We start from the raw sequence: 8318 nt of genomic DNA, 5'->3' as shown, positions 1-8318 counted from the left end.
TAGGCTCATGTGAGTCACACGTGCTCACAGTTGACGGAGACGTGACAGAGGTTCGCCAGAGGTACGACGATAATACGAAAAGTAAAGTCTAGGTATCACATTGATAACATTCAGAGTTCAGGTATCATTCTGAAAGTCACCAAAGTGTCCAGACACTGTTGGTGAATTTTTCCCTTAAATCTTTAACCTTCACAAGGATCGCTCCGATAACTTAGCCAATTAGATTACAATTCCTTAACCATAAAAAAAAAATCACCAAATTCTAATATAAATCATTTTCCAAAATTTCCACATTCTTTCTTAATTTTTCCCTTTTCTAATTCACAATTCCAACTCCAACAATCTCAAATTCTCTCTACTTCCTAACAAATAACTCAACAATAGCCCTTTACCACGAGATTTCACCCAAACACTACAAACATGACTATTCAAACAACCATGCTCAACATCAAAGTCCAAAGAAAACTCAATATCCAACAATCTCAAGTTTAACACAAAACTCAAAGATTAAATCCAATTCCAATCAACATATCTATTCCAAAATCAACTTCATAACACACACAACCATCTCTATACCTGCAACAGCCACCAAAAACAAGCAGAAATAGCCGAAATTCAAACCCAAAAATATCAAGAACTCGGCAGCACTGTTCACGTCTCCAAACACCCTCAATTCCTCCTCCATCGGCCAACACAAGCTGCAAAAGTTAGAAATGATCATCAACATCACCCCAGCAACCCAAAACTCCAAAGAAATCCGGCGGAAATCGCCGGAAAAACCAAATCGAAGCCAAACCCCGATTTTTCCCCCTTTATGCAATTCTCTTCAAATCTCCAAAACCAAGGCTACCCAAGGTGAAAAACTTACATGGCTAGAAGGAGAAGGAAGAGAGGATCACGCCGTGCCAAACAGTTCGTCCTGAGGTGGCTGGACGACGACGAAATCGCCGGAAAGGTGCAGCGGCAACGAAGGAGAGGGGGGAGGAAAAAAAAACAACTCGGGTTTGTCCCGTTTTTTTTCCGATTCTCTTACTTTCTCTCTCTTCCCATCTGTTTTTAACTTCTCCTTTCCACAATTAGAAACTCACAAAAAAAGAAAACCATGGTAAGAATAGAGATTTCTATTTTTGGTCATAACTTTTCCTTAGAAACTCCAATTAAAACAAACTACGTGCCCACGAACTCGATTTTTCGTATCCTACAACATTCTCAAAGAAATTTCCTAATTTACCGGACTAAAGAAAAGTCACTTTCCGGTCAACCACGGTAAAAAAAAAGTAACTAGTAGGTACGGGGCATTACATTCTCCATTTCTTTCGATTGAATATGATCCTGTAGGGAAAAAAGGGCAGTCTTATGAGGGCGTTCATTCACTTTATGAGGTCCTTTACATAAGAATGATGCTAGTGGCTTTGGAGCGTAGCCTGAGGGATTGGTGAAGACCCTTGTCGAGGCAGCAGGCTTAGACGTTACCGTGTCCCTCGCATTCGTTGCTCTCCTGTCCCCTCCTCCTGAGTTGGAAAATTTGGACTCCACTCCCCCATTTCTACTCAGTCCAGGCCTTATATTTCTGTTGACATTCGCATTCGAGAATGCCTGAGTCTTCTTAGTAGTGTTCTCTTCGAATGTGTAGTCCGTCAACCTTTCAGCAGCAGCATGTGCGGAGGCCAAATCTTGGACCCTTTGATGCTGAAGTTCTGTCCTCGCCCATGGCTTTAAGCCCTCAAGGAAAAAGAACAACCGATCCTTCTCTGACATGTTCGGGATGTCAAGCATGAGCACAGAGAACTTATTCACAAAGTCTCGGATGTTGTTGGTGTGCTTAAGCTCTCTTAGTTGTCGTCTAGCAATGTACTCTACATTCTGGGGGAAGAATTGAGCTTTGAGCTCCTTCTTAAGATCCTTCCAAGTGTCAATGGTGCATACCCCTCTTTGTATGTCATTATATTTAGTCCTCCACCATAGTTTGGCATCTCCCGACAAATACATTGTCGCCATGTTCATCTTTATCTGTTCCGAATCTGGCTTCACTGCTCGGAAATATTGCACCATATCAAATAAGTAGTTCTCAAGCTCCTTGGCATCTCGCGCCCCTCCAAAAGCTTGAGTCTCTGGTAGTTCTCAAGCTCCTTGTCATCCGTCACAGATTGGTTTCCCATCGCCCGGATGGTCAGGTTAAGTTTGGTATTCATCTCCACCAGCTCGTTTCTGAAAGCATCAATGGTGGCCCGGACATCTTCTGCCATATTGTCCACGGTCACCTGTAGTGTGTCAAGGGCATCACTCATCGCCCCCATTTGCTTATTCGGAACGAGAGCTTCTTCCTCATTTCTCTCTCTTCCGCTTCCTCGAGCTTTACATTTTTCAAGGGCCACAACTCAGTCCTTTAGGCTCTCCACCTCTGTCATCCACGCCACCAACCCATCTAGGTCAACGCGGTCCAACATATTAGTGATATCAATCAATCTGTCCAACACCCCCGCAAGTTCTCTGAGTTGTTGGTCATACCAATTAAATCTTTGTTGATTTGTCATTTTGCCTGTCATCGTAGTGAGCTTTCTTGAGCCAAGTTGGCTCTGATACCAATTGTCACGGGCCAATTTTGAGATGCACAAAGAGGACAGCACGACACTTGCAAGTAAGCAAGTCAGCCAAGTGAGTACCTTGCAAGGAATAATGAAAACCACAATATTAAAAAGGTGCTAGCGGCAAGCAAGAACACAATTGTATAAATGTTTGGCAACAACGAAGAACAAATGAATAATCGAAAGGACAGATCAAGGAGCAATCTCACAGGACACAGATGATTGAATAATTCCTCTTTTATTGATGGTAAGACTGTAAGGGAGGCAAAAGTACATGTGCTTACCTATACTAGTTCCGTACTATGCTAACTAGGAACCCCTCCCTAAAGAGCATATAAGACTTTAGGAGGAAACATGAAAAAGGCCGAGGAGACTAAATGCTAAATAAAATAAATTACCTAATTTGTAAATTACCAAAATATCCCTAGCACACAAGCAAACCAACCAAAGGCTTGACTAATGACCTTGGACAAGGTTGCTTGCGGCATTACAAGTGCGGCCCCTAACACCAGGCAAGGACGTCTTGGCTAAGAAGTCGAACTTTCTGGTTCTGGCAGAGGTCGAAGAAGAAGTCGTCGGAAGAATTATCAGCGTTTACAAATTTGGATGGACAATGATTCTCATACGATAATATCACTTGGATTCATGATCAATCATGCTGCTTCATGGCTTTTCCTCTCTGTTCTCTAATCTCTTTAAATTTTGCAAATTTTGATTTCATATTACTTATACTTTGATTGATCAGATTTTCTTTATCTTTGTGGCTCAGGAATGACTATGGTCTCATTGATTTTGTCAAGAAGCATATGCAGGCAACCAAAGGGAAAACTTCATCAAATTAATAAATCCAGAAGATGCATGGATCCATTTTTTAGTGCATGCAAGAGCAGAAAAATGTGTCAGTTGGACACATTCCACAAGTTCTCCCCCTTCCCCACGTTCTCTCCCAATGTATGGGAGATAGTGTCTAAGTATTCCTAGACAGTGCAGTTTCGATGTTGTCATTTTTGTGTTCTTTATAGTACTATAGTGACGATATGGCTTCAGTTTGGTGTAACTTTATCCCACGTGATTGTGATCGGGCGGCGCACCTTCTAGTAAGGAATGCGCTTATGGTTCCTGATTTTCATGTTTGGGTATATGATAGTCTCTTTGGCTATCTCATTTGTACACTCTTATGTTTGTTCAATGGTAATTCCACATTCTCAAATATATATATATATATATATATATATATATATTTGAATTATTGAAAGACTATATTATCCAAGTGCAAAATGACTGATAAGTACTATACTAATTTTCTAAATCTAAATATGTAAGAAAAAATAAATATATAAGTAATTGATTAAATACAAAGACTACTTCATTTCTTATTGGATAACATTAATTTTTATCTCTCCACCCAAATTTGAATTTATTACTCTTTTTTGTCTTTTGTTGCCTCTTCATCGTTAATTTGTTATTCAATTCACAAAACCATTACTTTTAACTTCTTCAAAATCTTTGCAATATTCTTTGTGAACACCAAAAGTAAAAATTTAAAACACGAAGAAAAAAAATCAATTTCTTCTTCATTGATCATAGTAGTAAATTTACTAATTTTTTTTACATGGATTGAAATAGAGAACATTGAATGGAAAAAACCCAATCTAGTCAAAATATGAAATTCCCTCTACTCGAGAAACCCTAAGGCTACCTCTGGTTGCAATCTTGTTCTCGTTCGGCGGCGCTCGGACTTTGGAGATGGCCTCTGGCCTCACCATCGTTATAGGGTGTGCTGTTGGACGGGAGACCTACTGTCCATAGGGTTGTTGAAGGGCTTTGCTCAGGTTTCGTCACTGTGTTCGGCTGGGATGGTGGTGAAGGGTGGATCGTGGCGTCACGGTCAAGTTTGTCGTTCCCCACAGCTGGGCTTTGTTGGATCGACTGGAGTGCCATTACGATGCCTGACTTCGGGAAGGCTGTTCTGGTTTGGTGCAGATCGTGGCGGCGGCCTGGACTCAGGACGACTTAGATTGCCGGGATGGTTTTGTTCTGTGCTGATGTAGGTCAGTGAGGGTGGCTTGGTCGCGGCAGTGGCGGGTCGAATCGGGGAGACGCGGTTCAGGTGATGTGGGTTGAACGGAGAGTGGCTGGACGGTGATGGTATGATGGGGTGCGAGGGAAGGTGGACTTGGCCCGAACCATCATGACGGGCCTGAAGCAAGTCTCCTTGGTGGACTACCCTATTGGGCCACGAACTGTTGGGCTGGGGTTCTGCCCTAGTCCATTGCTATTTGGGCTAGGGTTTAGGCTCTTGGCCCAACCCTATGTTTTTAGTTTTATCTAAATTCAATAATGTTCTTGTATTAAGAACCTAGATCTGTAGCGCCTCCGGCGTAGTACCAAAGGAGGATCTCCGCTCTCTCTACGATCTGAAATGTACAATGAGTAGGTCTATTTCTACGTACCATTGTGAGTACTATCACTACCTCCTTGTCTGTCTATGTCCTTAAATGACATCGGCAGGGTATGTAATGACCTATTCTGGCTTGTGATGAATAAACTATTTCGCCCAGTGGGATTGATTAAAAAAAAAAATAGAGAACATTAAAATTGAAAGAAAAAATTTTAAAAATAAGAATTAATAAATCAGATTATTGTTGTAGAGAAACTGAAATTGAGAGGAAATCGCTGTGTATTTTCATTGATAATAGGGGCTTATTTATATAGAGGAATACAATGTATAGAATCTCAATCATACAAGGAAAGTAATAGTACATTGAATAGGAATCTAGATCCTTCTAATTTAATCCTATTACCACTAGGTCAAGTAACCTAGAGTTTGGGCCAAACACAAATTATGGTTTACTTGAACACTCCCCCTTGTGTTGCCCAAACGCGGTGCTTCTCTCGTTGCCTCGTTAAAAACCTTGCCGAGTAACAAAAACCCAGTGGGACAAAAATAACCTTGGTCCAAGGGGAAAAAGAGCACAACAAACCCTTCACGTTTCGAGGTGAACATGTAGACATCTCCCCCTGATGTCTACGTCTCCCCCTGATGACTATAATCATGGAAGTTCAGATAATTTCTGCAAGCCAATTCTTATCACATGTTTCTCGAACATGGATTTGGGCAATGACTTAGTAAACAAGTCTGCCACATTATCCTCAAATCGAACATAGTTCACTTTGGTATTTGAGGAGAGTATGATGTTGCTGATTATGCTTGGTGTTGTCGCTTTTGATGTAACCTTGCTTCATTTGTTCAAAATGAACAGCATTATCTAAATGCTCGTAGGCTCATCTTGTGGTAGACTTCAAACCACAATTGTTCGAAAATGCGTGATTATGGATCCAATCCATAAACATTCACGAACCTCTTCGTGAAGAGCAATAATCTCTGCATGGTTCGAAGATATAGCGACTATGGTCTGTTCTGTAGACCTCCAAGATATCATGGTCTTTTCCCATGGTGAACACTTAACCAGTTTCGGAGCGACATTTGTGTGGGTCAGAGAGGTACCCAGCATCAGCAAAACCTTCCAAAACACTTATATCATTTTGGGGTGGGGGTAGATAGAGAACGCAGGCCAGCGTTGGCGGCGTTTCTGGTGTGTGATGGATCCGAATCCATCTTCTCTCTGTAGAGATAGAATAAGCCCATATCAATCGTACATCTCAAGTACCGAAAGATATCTTTTACACCAATCAATGGCGTCGTGTTGGCACAGAGCTATACCTTAGCTAACAATTTCACTACAAATGAGATGTCCGGTCTTGTGCATTAAGCTAAGTACAATAATGCGCCTATTGTACTCAAGTAAGACACTTCTGCCTTTAGCACATCTTCATCATCATCTTTCAGACGAAGAGGGTCCTTTTCAAGATCAAGACTAAGGACGATCATGGGGGTGCTTGAAGGTTTGACCTTGTCAAATGCCTAAGCATCTATCGACACGATGCTCAAGTTCCAAACCGAGACATAATCGTGTTCTCCCATAATCCTTCATCTCAAAATCGGATTTTAAGTGTTCAACGGTTTCCCTTAACTCTTTAAGGGCTTCTAATGAAGATCATGTCCAACATGAACGGCGATGGAATCCGAAACTTAATATGGAAAGGCGTGGGCATATCCCTTCCCAATCAAATAGTCATTTTAGCAAGCGTTTCAACCTCTTTGTAAACGCGCCCCGTGATCTAGAGCCACTTGACTTGGGTAAATGAAGTTCACCATGAACTTTCATATATATTCTGTATCTAGATCCCTATAGAGATACGTAGTGACCACATTTGTAAGCTGCATGTTCGGTTATTAGGAAACTACCAAACTGACAGGGCAGTGGAGTGCAATGACATCCATTACGAGAGAATATGTCTCACGTAGTCGATTCCAGGGCGTTTTGTGAGAAGCCTTGCACCATAAGGCGAGATTGCCATCTCTTTTTCTCATCACGCCTTCTAATGAAGACCCATTAGTCAATAGGTTTTATGTTAGGAGGTGTTGGCATCGCTAGCTCGAAAACCTTCCTCTTAGTTAGAGAATCCATCTTAACCTGGATCACATCTTTCCATTTAGGCCAAATTTCTCTATGTTGGCAATCATTCATCAACGGAGAGTGGTTCGATATCATCTGACTCAACAAACTCATGCGCAATGAATTGCGCAACTACATCATCAATTATGATGGAGTTTCTATCCCACGTCTCATGTACATTAGTGTAATTTTCATAGAGCTCTATATTCTCAGGAATAGGTTCTGACGTTGAGGCGTCCCCCAACGACAACCCTAACCCGGAAGATTCTCATGAGACAGATTTTGAGTCTTGATGATCAAAGGATTGGAATGTGCCAAAGTGTCCATCGAACCTACGAGCCTCCCACGCATCCTAGCTGGGGCCATGGCCTGTAACGCCAAAGTGCCACTCTCTATGGCGTTGGCGCCATGCCTACCTCTGTGTGGGGTGCCGCTACGTCCTCTCGTAGGGACGTCCATCCTTGCAGGCATGTTTGCAGCATATTTGTGTGATCTCGTCACTTTAACAGGGATCGAGATGAGACATAGTGAGGACAGACTACGACAATTCCTATCGTTCATGTTAAACATTCATGTTCTTATCTCCCCCTAACGACTGGAAAACTGTCTTATTAAAGTGACATCCGCAAATCTAGCGGTAAGGAGATCGCCTAGCAAGGGAATTGAGTGGCAGACGATTGTTGGAATCTCAAATCCAATGTTGTTGGCCATTCGTTTGTAAGGACCCATTATAGAGCGATGTGGCGGAGCAATTGGCACATAAGTGGCACACTCAAAGATGCGTAAGTAATATACTGGTACCCAGTCACTAGCTCTAACGCAGAGGTAGATTGAGTGTGGGTCGTAGACGAATTAGCATAGCTGCATGCGATATTGCATTACCCCAAACGGATATAAGGAGATTGGTGCGCATTACCAATGTCCTGATTACCATCGTAGTCGTTTTCGTGAGACAATTTGGGTGTGTCCATGAGAATATACTGTCCAACATCAATCCCATTGCAATATTCATCGAAAATCTTCGATGTAAACTCTCTAGCATCGTCAAGTCCAACTGATGGAATATGATGATCCGGGGAGTGAGCCCGTTGTCATATGATATTTTCTAGGAGTGTAGCATAAGCAGCATTACAAGTGGACAATGGCAAAACACGTGACCAGCGTGTTTGCGTATCAACCAATATCATGAGATATTTAAACGTCTGCAAGTTGG

This window comes from Rosa chinensis, chromosome 7 (genome assembly GCF_002994745.2).
Source record: "Rosa chinensis cultivar Old Blush chromosome 7, RchiOBHm-V2, whole genome shotgun sequence".
Lineage (NCBI taxonomy): Eukaryota > Viridiplantae > Streptophyta > Magnoliopsida > Rosales > Rosaceae > Rosa > Rosa chinensis.
The sequence above is the reverse complement of the archived record's forward strand: the minus strand, read 5'-3'. Positions refer to the sequence as shown.